The sequence below is a fragment of the Maniola jurtina genome, chromosome W (genome assembly GCF_905333055.1).
Source record: "Maniola jurtina chromosome W, ilManJurt1.1, whole genome shotgun sequence".
Lineage (NCBI taxonomy): Eukaryota > Metazoa > Arthropoda > Insecta > Lepidoptera > Nymphalidae > Maniola > Maniola jurtina.
Window position 1 is genome coordinate 5506790 of NC_060057.1, and position 13357 is coordinate 5520146.

General features: G+C 36.7%; 1 protein-coding gene across 1 annotated transcript in view; it reads left to right on the plus strand.

Moving 5' to 3' along the window:
* Nucleotides 1-13357, plus strand: part of LOC123879832 — a 76008-nt gene that overhangs the window by 144 nt on the left and 62507 nt on the right. Inside the window, exon 2 of the mRNA XM_045927725.1 lies at nucleotides 7156-7160. The gene's annotated coding sequence lies outside the window, so the exon portion shown is untranslated. The remainder of the gene's footprint in view (nucleotides 1-7155; nucleotides 7161-13357) is intronic.

Sequence of the window (13357 nt, forward strand, 5' to 3'; positions counted from 1 at the left end):
GGTCCATGAGTATCTCCACTGCATATGTTTGGCTATTTCTCGAACTTGATAAAAAAGTTGCTTGTTTTTTCTCGTTAGCCTCTCGTTCACGTAGAACCGCCTAGCCGGCGAGTCGAGGCCCAAGGCTTCAGTGGTGACACCTCGGCGCGTCCGGGCACTGCGTAGGAATTCATCACGCAAGTTTCGTCGCGACAGCCGCACCACCATTCGACGACCGCGGCCGGCCTCCGCTGTTTGCGAGCTGTTTTCGATCTTTTTACCGACTCTTTCCGCGAAAATGATATCCCTTTCATCGAGGCTTAGCCCTAGTATAAGTTAACCCTGTACCAAATTTCGTCGGTTAAACTGTTGGGCCGTGAAAAGGTAACAGACAGACAGACACACTTTCGCATTTATAATTTGTTGCGCCAGTTTAAAATAAAATATAACTAATTAAATTAAAATATTATTTACGCGGTGTCTTCCAAAAAAATCCACTTTCCTACACCCTGAAATAAGCAGCACTGAAGAAATCAGAAAGGCGCGAACCCCGAGCTTCCTTAATTGACATAACAATCGACTAAATTAAAAAAGTTAACCACAATGGCTATTCTCTTCACAAAAATCATGGACGCAAGTCGTTGAGCTCGAAATTTTATAAAATAATTTAAATTAACGTATTCCCGAGTGTGTTCATTGCGAAAGTCTTGGGACCCCCATAAAACTTTCTATATGAGTGTGCCGAATAACATAAGTGAAGTGATTTTGCGTTGTGTTTTTCGGAGACAAGGGAATTGAAGAAGAATTGGCGCCATTGCAGAAGAAGAACAAAGGTTTAGTGCTGCATTTCCCGTCTAGATTCTGAATTTCCTATCCTTCGTATTTAACACCCGCGTCATTTCGATTTATTTACTACAGTCCACATTTCGATTAGAATACTACTGCCATACATACCATAACTGGCGCAATCATATAAGTGGTCCTTCGAACCGGATATAAGTGGTTACTTCTCCGGAATATTCCAGCATATTTCGTTTGTTAGAATACTTTTTAGGCTCTAACAAATGATATTTTATAATATTTACATATAATATTCATTGAGAATATATGTATTTTAGTTAAAAAGAAAAAACGTGGCAATTGCATCATCTTTCTTCTTTGCCTAAAATACTGGCATAAACAGCTTATAGCATTGAGTTAGGCATACTGTTTATTTACGTGTATTTATGTATATTTTGATAAATACATAGCTTATTTGTATAATATTAACAATTAAAATAAATCTTGAATATCTTCGATACTTACCGTCTGTTTTACGACAACTTGAAAAAGTTATTGCGGGTTACTTGACTCTTAAGTTCTAACGCATAAGATTGAGATTCGTTTGAACTAAACGCGAGTCGATCATAGATTGCCGCGCGTCGGGCGGCGCCACTGCGCTCGCTCTGACGGCGCTCGCTCGCTGATTACGTTAACTACGCAATTCAACTGACTGCTTATTTATTTTCGTATTTTAATAATTTACCTATACAATTATACATTTTGTGATTTTGTTTACGTATTAATTACTTACGCGTTATAAAAATGCCGCCTAAAGTTGATTCTAAATCGAATGAAGACTCGAGTGAGGGTGAAGATATTCAAGATGCTAAATTGACCATTTTACTTGCCAAACGTGAAGCTACATTTGGAATTATGCAAAATATCTTCGAATTGTCTCGTGATGACGACATTCATACTAATGACGAAAAAAGGCAACATTTTCTCGATGAATCGTCACAGATTGATTCGTTGCGCGAAAGATTCGAGTCCATCGTGGACGATTGTGATTCTCGTTTATTGCAATTAAATCCTGAAGCAACTCCTAATTATCACTGTCTGTATGCTTTTGAGACTTTGTATAGTAGGGTCAAACGGATTCTGTCAAAATGCTCAACTTCCGATTCGACACCGGAAACATATTATACTGTGAGTCCCGCGCTTCTAAAGGCCAGGCCAAAGCTGGCTCCCAAATCGATATTAGATTTCGATGGTGACATAAAATCCTTTCAGATGTTCTATACGACCTTCAAGTCAGTGGTAGATAATAATCCATTAATTTGACTGTACCTTACTCGATGCTTAAATAATATGAGATAGGCGCCATTTGTCCCGCCTTAACGCATCTATCTCGCTCTATCATATAGCGCTGTCCCTCTCTCTCCACCACCACCGCCAGCAGTGTGGAACGTGGCCACAAGTTGGCCGCGTTTTCCATTTTATTCATTGGCGTTTTGTTTCCCGCCGAGAACGGTTGTGTTTGCTAAAATGCAGCACTCTGGAGAAAAAATTACCTGGATTGGATAAAGTATTATAATACTCATGCAAGAGTATAATTACTTAACAATATTTCATAAAGGTTGTAAACCAGGTCACGTGAGTTTTTCAATTTATTTAATTCTTATAAATGTTTGAGTATAGAAATGCTTTTATTTCTTAAGCAAAATTTTACTGCATAGCTAAATTCATTGGCTATTTATGAAAATGTCATCTTAGAGGTAGTTTGTTAATTTAAATACATGATTCAACAGATAGTTTGACATCGAATGAATCGAATATCGATTTTATTAAGCTACCGTCAATGAATCCTATATAATTTCCAACAATTAATTGTGAACGAAAAACTACTTCATAAGGTAGGTTGTTTTTAAAACATTTGCCGTTTTTGTTACATTCAGCGCCACAAAAACCACAGTTGGTTTTACCTGGCACTGAGTTAATTAATTATAGCTATACAATAAAAAATAAAACTATAGAAACCAGCATAATGCCAGATTGGTAATGTAGGTACATAGTGTTTAATCTTGTGGGTAAGTAAGAACAATGTGCGCGACGCGCAACGTCGTGAACATTCACGTCATTCGTACTTTTAAATGCTATCATTTCTAGGGAAAAAAATGTTGAAATATTTATTGGTTAAAAAAACTAATGCTATTTATGATTTAATATGAAAGGTATCCGGTAGTACCGGTGCTTCCGTTTTCATTTACTTTTAGATTCTTGCAGAGTAAAAGTACATAATTGATTACATTGAAAGGAAAAGGTTCAGGTACCAGTTTTCAGATTAATCGAGCCTATTGAAAGTGAACAAATTTATAGCTTATTAAATGATGTAAAACTTTTGTGCCTACCCATCTACCACGATAAATATATTATCTCTCACGATATGTTGATAATTTGACCGGCTTTCATGAACTGAACCCGTGGTAGATGCCTTTTACGATTCAAAAGAACTGGTATAAGTCTAATTGAATAAAAACATTTTGAATTTGAATTGTATTCATGGTCATATTCAGAACAACGGTATTAGAGTTACCTAAGAGAAGCGAAAGTCTAAGGCTCGAAGAAATGTTAAAAGGCCTTTTATAAATCTACCTTCGCCGCGCAGGCGTATTTTTGGAAATCTGAGTGACTCTTCGTGGGAGTATACATGGCAGTGTTTTTGGTCATTTCAGAATCTAGCTCCGCCTCGCAGGCGCAGCTTAAAAATTAAATCCCACCAAAAACATTTCATGTAAAAAGGTAGACAAGACTCACAAGTTCATAATGTTTTCACTGTTAAAAAGTTATGAGATCTCTAATAGAGCCAAGCCCCTAGCTGAGCTTGTAAGTAGAGTGATTTGTTATTTATTGTTATAAATGTGATACAGTCAAGAACATTTAAGAGCTATATTTCTTTGGACTTCGGATAGGTCCCATGGCCAGCACAAATCTAAGCTCAGCTAGGGGCTTGGCTCTATTAGAGATCTCATAACTTTTTAACAGTGAAAACATTATGAACTTGTGAGTCTTGGCTACCTTTTTACATGAAATGTTTTTGGTGGGATTTCATTTCTTTTTGGTAGGTGCCCTAGATTTTTTTGGATCTATTTTTTGTAGGTACATCATTTTCATGGCCCACTCTCTATCGTTACCTCTTTTTTAAAAGCTTTTATTCAACTTGCAATGTACTCGTATGTAAATATGTTTGTTCGGGTGGAATCTTGCAACTCAATTTTGAAGCAGATATACCAAATTTCAGTCTTTTAGGACTTCAGGAAACACAGATACTTGGTACGTAATGATAAATCTGCCACGGACATCTTATCCTGAAAACTTAAGAATTCGAGCAACAGATTTTACAGATATGCATCTCATATACGAGAAGATGGAGGGGGACCCGATTTCTTAATTTATCTGTTGCTCATAATTCTTGAAATTCCTACTTAATGCCAAATTTCAGTCTTCTTGGACTTCAGAAAGTACCCTAGAATTTGTGACTAAAGGTTTTGAATGTCGATAAATCTGAAACTATAAAAGCTAGACAATTGATACTCAGTGCGTTTAATGAATCTGCCAAGGACATCTTATCCTGAAAATATCAGCATTCTAGCGATAGAATTTACAGATTTGCTTCCCCCATACAGAGGCGTAGAGGGATGAAATTTCCAATTTCTTAATTTTCCTGTAGTTTGTATGCAATTTCTAGTCTACATACCAAATTTCAGTCTTCTAGGACTTCGAGAAGTACCCTAGAGTTACTGAATAGAAGTTTTGACTGTCAATTAATCTGAAACTATAAAAGCTAGACAATTGATACTCAATGCGTTTAATAAATCTGCCAAGTACATCTTAACCTGAAAATATCAGCATTCTAGCGACAGAATTTACAGATTTGCTTTTCTCATAAGAGGCGTAGAGGGGGGAAATTCCAATTTCTCAATTTTTCTGTAGTTTGTATGCAATTTCTAGTCTACATACAAATTTCAGTCTTCTAGAACTTCGGGAAGTACCCTAGAATTACAGACTAGAAGTTTTGACTGTCAATAAATCTGAAACTATAAAAGCTAGACAATTGATACTCAATGCGTTTAATCAATCTGCCAAGGACATTTAATCCTGAAAATATCAGCATTCTAGCGACAGAATTTACAGATTTGCTTTTCTCATAAGAGGCGTAGAGGGGGAGAAATTCCAATTTCTCAATTTTCCTGTAGTTTGTATGCAATTTCTAGTCTACATACCAAATTTCAGCCTTCTAGGACTTCGGGAAGTACCCTAGAATTACAGACTATGAATTGTGATGATCATCAGTGAGGGACGAAAACGGCGTATTTTAGGTTTTAAAATTTTAATTCATGGATGAACCAAAAACTACATGTTCTGACTTTATTTATTGATTTTTCTCGTGCATTTGACACATTAGATCACAACAAGCTTATTACAAGATTAGAAAACTCAGGTATACGGGGATCTCTTTTAAATTGGTGTCAAAACTATCTGAGTAATAGAAGCTACCGCGTTAGGATCTGTGACAGCTATAGCGCACCAATCACAGTAACTGAGGGCACAGCTCAAGGTTCCGTGCTTGGACCATTGCATTTTATAGCTTACGTGAATGATATGAATAAGATATTTAGCCACTGTACTACGTACCAATATGCTGATGATACATGCATGCTTGTAGCAGCTAAAGATGTCAATGATGCCTTGCTAATGCTACAGGAAGACTTTGATAATTTAAATAAATGGTGTCATGATAGTGGTTTAATATTAAACTCTCAAAAGACAAAATTAGTCCACATACATTCACCAAATTTAAAAGCTAACAGCATGTTAAAACATAAACTTATTGCGCATAATCATAATTGTTTGCACCAACCACATAGCAACTGTAATTGTCCCACTATTGAAATAGTTAACTCGCATAAATACTTAGGATTAATAATTGACCATAAGTTCAACTGGCATGAGCACATAAAGCATGTCTGTGATAAGCTCAGAGCATTCTTGGCAAACTTATTTATAATTAGAAAGAGGTTAAATTTTAAAGTCAAATTGATGCTGTACAATGCTCTTGCCGACTCCATAATTGCTTATGGGTTGAGTAGCTATGGTCGAACCGACAAGTCGCACTTACAACATGTTTATCAGTTGCAACTGAGGATTTTAAAAACCATTGTTCCTCTAAATATTAAACTACTTGCAAAAAATAATGAAAATCTTATATTTAAGTATTGTAAAGTGATTAATATTTATGACAAAGTACAATTTACGCTTCTGAAAGAACAATTTTTTAATTTAGCCATACAAAAGGAAGTTAGTAACAAAATTCAGACACGCAAAGTAACTCAAAAAAAACTAGTTACCATCTTTGCAAAAAATAAATATGGTGAGCGCACTAGCGCGTACATGATCCCTCGCCTAATAAATAGTTTAGATAATAGTTTTAGATCAGGACTTACCGAATGTAACCTTAAACACAAGTTAAAATCATACTTTCAAAACAAATATCAACAATTCCCATTTTTGAAAAATTAAATATAACAAATTATTATTTTGTAACGTTCCCTAGTGCTTCTATAAATAATGTATATATTATTTATGGAAGCACTATACCCAAAATCTTTTAATGGACGGAATGATAAGCAACAATACTAAACCTTAGTGGTTTTTTTTGTTGTGTTAAAAGCATTTGTAAAACGTTCAATATTTGATAGTTAATAAAAAAAAAAAAAAGGTATCAATAAATCTGTAACCATAAAAGCTAGATATTTGATATTTGGTATATTTGGTAAATTTGCTGAGGACACCTTATACTGAAAATTTCAGCTTTCTAGCGTCATCCAGACCGAAGTTATGACGGGTCGAAAATACGGCGAAACACTTGGAGAAAAAGGTACTACGTAGCGCCCCGGCCGCCGTTTGGCTCGTCTTGGCGGGGGCACTGCCGTGCCCCCTGATGCCTCCTCGTGGGAGGGCATGGGCCATTTAAAAACCTAGACCCACCTCGCAGATGCAGCTTAGAAATTAAATGCCTCCTCGCGGGAGTGCATGGGCCATTTAAAAACCTAGATCCACCTCGCAGGTGCAGCTTAGAAATTAAATGCCTCCTCGCGGGAGTGCATAGGCCATTTTAAAAACCTAGATCCACCTCGCAGGTGTAGCTTAGAAATTAAATGCCTCCTCGCGGGAGTGCATGGGCCATTTAAAAACCTAGATCCACCTCGCAGGTGCAGCTTAGAAATTAAATGCCTCCTCGCGGGAGTGCATAGGCCATTTTAAAAACCTAGATCCACCTCGCAGGTGTAGCTTAGAAATTAAATGCCTCCTCGTGGGAGTGCATGGGCCATTTAATAAGCTAACTACGCCTCGCAGGCGCAGTGTAAAAGCCAAGTAAGCAACTCCTCGCGGGAGTGTGCATGACATTGTTATGGTCTCAGTGGAATATCTATCAGTCGCTCTTGGGCGCCACCGATATATTTTATGCTAAGGTTTACGCTCCGTTATACCTGTTTTTTCGTCGAAACCTCCTTTGGTTCGTCTTGGTTGAGGAAAAATATCTGAAGAACTTTAGCTCAATTTTACAGGTATAGGCTTATGACCTAATGTTTTTGGCCGAGTAAAAATCTAGCTACGCCTCGCAGGCACAGTTGAACTACGCGGGCTGGTCAGCACACCTCGTGCATTTATGTTTGTAATGGTTCATGCCTACTTGCCCTTGTAGGGTAGTCGTTGCTAGGAGAACAGCTGCTCTCGTTTCAGTCACGACGTAAATAATTTTATGGTCTTTTGCATGACCTTATTAAGGAAGTTATAGGTTCAAAGCGATACCGAATGCAAATATATTGATATAAATTTCAGAGGCCACTTGCGTCGCGTTATAAACAAATTGGGAAAAGTAAAAGCTCCGAAATTACACATAGGAATATAAATATATTCTTATATCTCATAAAGCGTATCGCATACCGCTTTTTACAAGCTCCCGATATTTTTAATGGGAGTCATCCGAACATCGCAGTCCTATTGCCATAAATTGACATCTACAGTGTGTAGGTACAGTGAGCAATGCAATCATCTTGAATCGGCTGTCGCTCTTTTGCTGCTGGCTAATTGCAGCAAGTATTAAGTTTATAACAATGTGTTATTCACATCTCTCAAGCTAAAGGAGCCATACTTCTGACCAAGTAAAGGTGCCTATAAATAACATGAAAGGAAAGCCAAAAAAGCAATTTATTATTTTTATTTGGAAAACTTAATTCTATCATTACACGCTAATTCAATGGATAAGTTAACCTAAATTCATTATCATGATAAACGCATCACCAGCTCACTACAGAGCACGGCTGTCTTCAATAAATGAGAAGGGTTAAATAGTTTGAATTATATAATACTATTTTTACTATTTACAACTAACCTAATGACTCTATACTCGTCATATATCGTTGTGGTCTATATGAGCTTGCCCAGTGATCAACTGATCAGGTAGATTTGTTCAGTGACTGACATGAGCGTGCGAACTTCGTGCGTGAGTGGCGCCCGCAGCAGTACGCGAGTGCGAGTGCATGTTTGCGCCAACAGTGGCGGCTTGCGTCCACGTGACCCACTCTTTCGGCTCTCGAAATTGTATTTTCTGAAGAATAGCAGGTTTTTGCACCTTCTCTCATATTATTGGTCTGCATGAAGCGAAAGATTTGAGATGATGGTATCAGAATCTCCTTTCTTCCAGCTACATGCCTTTTGCAGTTTATTCTCTCACAAACAACGTTGTATGGACATCGCGTTTCGTGCTTGATTGGGCAGACTTCTCTTTGTCGAGCCTTGGACCAAACCGATGCATTCCAGGAGAAATTTACGGTTATTGTAAGTTTCAATCAATCAATATATTTTTGATGTAAATGCATGTATGCTAAGTGCAATGCATTTGATGGAAAGTCAACAAGGATGTTAGAGTTTATTTAAAAGTATCACCTCATTTCCAAGGTCATGGTCAGCTTTTTCGACTAGCAGGGACTTATGACAGAAGAGGACGCAATCTGCTCCTCTCTTGGAACTGGCATTGTGGCTACCAGATTACTATTATCATTATTTATTATTTATAATAGACTAAGCAGCTTTCGCTGATTCGTCTATATCAGAAGTGCTTCGAGTTTTCTGAATGTTTGTTTAATGTTTAAAAAAGTTTAAAAAATCTATTAAAAGTATGCTCCTGAAAAAAGCTTATTATACAATCGAAGATTATGTAAATGACAAAAAAGCTTGGATTTGATGCGCTCCAGCAATACACGGCGCTGCAATTGCTTGTATACAGTATGGCATATTATTGTAAATTGTACATTTGAAAAGAGCAACCGCCGAGTTTCTTGCTGGTTCTTCTCGGTAGGAACAGCATTCCGAACCAGTGGTAGATTATTTTGACGATTCAAAAGCACTTGTAAAAGTTTAATTGAATAAAAATAATTTGAATTTGAATTTGAATTTGTTTTCTTGAACTGGTTAACAGAGCTTGTCATAACCACATCCTTGAGCAATTATTCCATATGTGACCGACTCTGTTGGTCAGAAAGTGTTTTAATGGATTTGACAATGATAAGGACATGTAGCTTCATATAATGCCTAAATCTAAGATTGCTCCTTCTCCGAAACATGCTTTCAAAGTTGGGACATTTAATAGTTATTTAGTATTTTGTACGTTTCGATCCTGGATCGTCTAATACATTTTCAGTTTTGCAACAAAACAACGGTCATGCCGACTATGTTTCTAGACTTGGCATTCCTCTGAATTAGCATTTGCTAACCGCATACTCGTATGGCGGAGAAAGACTTTAGAATGAAATGCTAGATTTATTCGCACCTAGCCGTGCCTGGCGTAGCAAAGCTTTTTTAAATTGTGCTGCTATCTCATTCTATAATCTTAAACAAGACAGCCTTCTTACATGGAAAATTTAATGTTAACTGTTAAAATCGTTTTCCAGTTCAAAGTCACATGACAAAAATTTTCATATGCTCTGCTCGTGGCAGAAGATTCATGGTTATACTTTTAAAATAAAACAACCCATTTATTTTTCAAAATTTTTGGTTCAGAAACTGATGATCTGATGAGCAGACAAAAATTCGTTTCAAATCTATCGAATTTTTATATTTCGAATAATAACTTTGATCCAGCCTGATGTATCAGAACTTAAGATCTGTTTAGGGGTTGTGATTTAATTTCATAGTTATTCGTAATTGTGACATGGTTATTAATTCTGAGTGAATTAGATCTGTGTGCAAGGATGCTACAAGAGGCATTTACACAATACCTTACCTTGTATATGTTATAAGTGGGCTGTAATCCTAAAATCTACGACATCTTCTATGATGTTGCTGGATTTAAAAGTCATGTGTAGGTCTGGATCGTAAAAGTTCCAGCAGCAAGGTATGTCCGACGCTGGAGCGATATCAGTCCAATCCAAGATGTCAAATGAACAGGTTAAGACAGTTTTATTGTACAGTTTGTTCGGATACTATTGTGCAAGGAATGAATTTTCGTACCGAATCAGCTTACCGTGCCCCTAACTATGTCCTGATCCTCGACACGGGCTATTTGGGTAACATTACCATAAAACTTTCAATAATTTGAAACTGTGAGAATATTCCTTGTTTACACCAGTGAAATATCCACTTTTATGATTGAGCTTGGTCGATTTCTTTTCATATCTTTTGTGAATTGTACGAGCATTGCTGACTGTCTTCAAGTCAGCGTAGTTAAACATTGTTGTCATAAAATGTCAAAGTCAAAAAATTATTCAAAGTAGTACTTACCTACCTTGTCTTTGTCACTTTTCGATTGTCAAATTTTGGGTTCTTATGATGATGTATTGGTGATACTTAAATACGTAAACTTCAAAACTAAAGTAACGAGGGTTCGAAATGCGCCCAGGTATGAGAAAGGCTCACAAGGCTCAGCTGGGTCCTGTTCTTTAAATTATCACCCCTTCACAAAATTATTAATATTTAATAATAACAAATCTTTATTGACTTCACAAAATGTAGTGTTTACAAGCTATCGGAGTTGTTAAGAAACTCATTCCTAAGCTTTCTTATTATTTAAATAATCCTTTACATTGTGATAGGATTTCCAGTAAGTTTCGTTTTATGAAACTTTAAGCTTGTTGAGAGACGTCTCCAAAAGGTTTTTATTCCTATTTTGCTTCGAAGTTAAAATCTTTAAAACATTGTAATATTGAGCGCGCCAAGATAGATCTTGGAATGACTAAGCATTGTGCCAGAAGACAGTTTGTAATAACTACGTTTTATCACCATAGCTGGGCATTAACTCATTAATCCCTTCATCATTAATTAATGAAGTCAACATTTCGGCTAACAATAAGTCATTACAAGTCCTTGGTCTGGTTCAAAGTGTCCTAGCTACAGCCGCCCAACGCAAGTTGTAGAGTGTTACTTTATAGCTTTTTCATGCTTAGTTTAAAATAAAAAAAAAGTTGGTAGGTAGGATGTAGTGCGAATAGCGTAAGACGTGGTAAAACCAGTCGACGCTCACTCACACTACTTCATGTAATATGCTATCTTACTAACACTACTTCGTGTGTGATTTATAACTTTGGTACAGGGATGATTTTGTTTTGTGTAAGTGCAATGTTTAGGTCAAGTAATGTAACTATCAATTACGATGCTAAATATATGATTGATATTATTATATGTTAGTAGTAAGTTAAGTTAGTATTATTATTGCAAGTTATAAGTATTATAAGTAAGCTTAGTTGTTAGTATTATTAGTGAATTAAGATGTTTTCAACAATTCTCAAAATTACCAAATTGACAACCAGTAATTAATCTAATCACGATTTAACATCAAAATAAACCACCAAAACATTAAAATGAAAACAACCAATCAATAATAGAAAACTATACGACTCACAGCAAATCACACTTATCACCTAAATCATAACCTCACCGCTCAATGACTGCAGAAAAAGTACCCGCGAACGTGGAAGCGATCGTATTCTATGCCGGTTGTTTGTGACGGTATCAGGAGGTACCTAACAATACATATTTTAATATAATATTCCTCTTTAATATTGTTACTCAAAGAATATTGTTTATTTTTACAAAAAATGTGAAAAAAAATTCATTCTCTTGCAGCCGCACCTCCACCCGCCCAAGTGTTTGCTATGGCACAGGCACCTCCAGCGGTGGTACCTATGTAAGTAAATAATACACTTTGTACTGATATTTCTATAAAGCTATTGATTGAAGAAGATAATTGCTGTAACAAAACCTGCATGCCTGAGAGTTCTCCATAAGGTTCTCCAAGGTATGTGAAGTCTGCGAATCCATTTTTGACCAGCGTGGCGAAACCTTCTCATTCTGAAAAGAGACCCTGGGTCTCTACTACAATAAGTGCAATCCTTTACGCGGCATCCTACGTAAGTCAGTGTCCTGAGTGACGGCGCACCACGCAGGCGGAAAGAACGGCGCATTAGGGTGGTGGCATAGTCACGCTCACCGCCAGCGCCGGCGGTGAACGCGCGGGACACAAGCCTGATAGTTTTTATATCGTTTCATAGTGAAATTGACCCGCGCTAACGGGCCGCGCTGTATAGTAAACCGCGCGCGGTTCGTCCATCACGAATGTCCAAGCCGGCAAGCTGAGCGATACTAAACACTTTTCATAGTTTTGCGCGGGTCATCAGCGCGATTACAAGCCGCGCTTGCCGCCCGCGCTGGCGGTAAATGTGACTATGCAACCACCCTTAAACACATTTGTTTCGACACGTTTGAATCCGTCCGTAGTGCGAGCGGGTGCGCACTTCCCCGCGTGCACTAATCTATCTGTTTATATCATAACGTCATAGTCAAAACTATTTCACGTCACCTCAACTTTTAATACATTTATGATAATATTATAGGTAAAAAATGAAAGTTCATACCATTATTATTTTATAAATAAATATACTTACTGGTGTAAACTTATTAAAAATATTATCATTTATTAAGCCCACATTTTAACCAAGTCCTTATATATATTTTAATATTATATTCCTCTTAAATATTGTTAGGTACTCAAAGAATATTACTTATTATTGCAAGAAATAAGGAAAAAATCCATTATTTTGCAGCCGCGCCTCCACCAGTGGTACCTATGTAAGTACAGATCTATATATTTTATTATATAAGAGCGAAAGGTCACCTACTGATTAAACACGAGATCTCAAAAACTATCGTACCTACATCGCGCGTCATTTAAAGCTATAATTTCGCAAGTAGGTAGTTAAGATATGTCAGCTAAGAAAGGATATTTGGAAATTCCACCCCTAAGGGGGTAAAATAGGGGTTTGAAGTTTGTATGAAAGTCCTATGTTTTTTTATGTCCTATGAAAATATACATAAAGGTGGTCAAAAAGTCGTGGATCAAACGCAATAGGGAGATAAAAGAGGTCATATCCAACAAAAAAAATTTCTGCAGCATGGCCATATTTAAATTGTCCTAAAAGTTATGAATATTCTTGGGTTTTTAACAAAATACCAAATTCTTTTACAATTAGACTAATTAAAAAAAAGGTGATAAAAAACAATA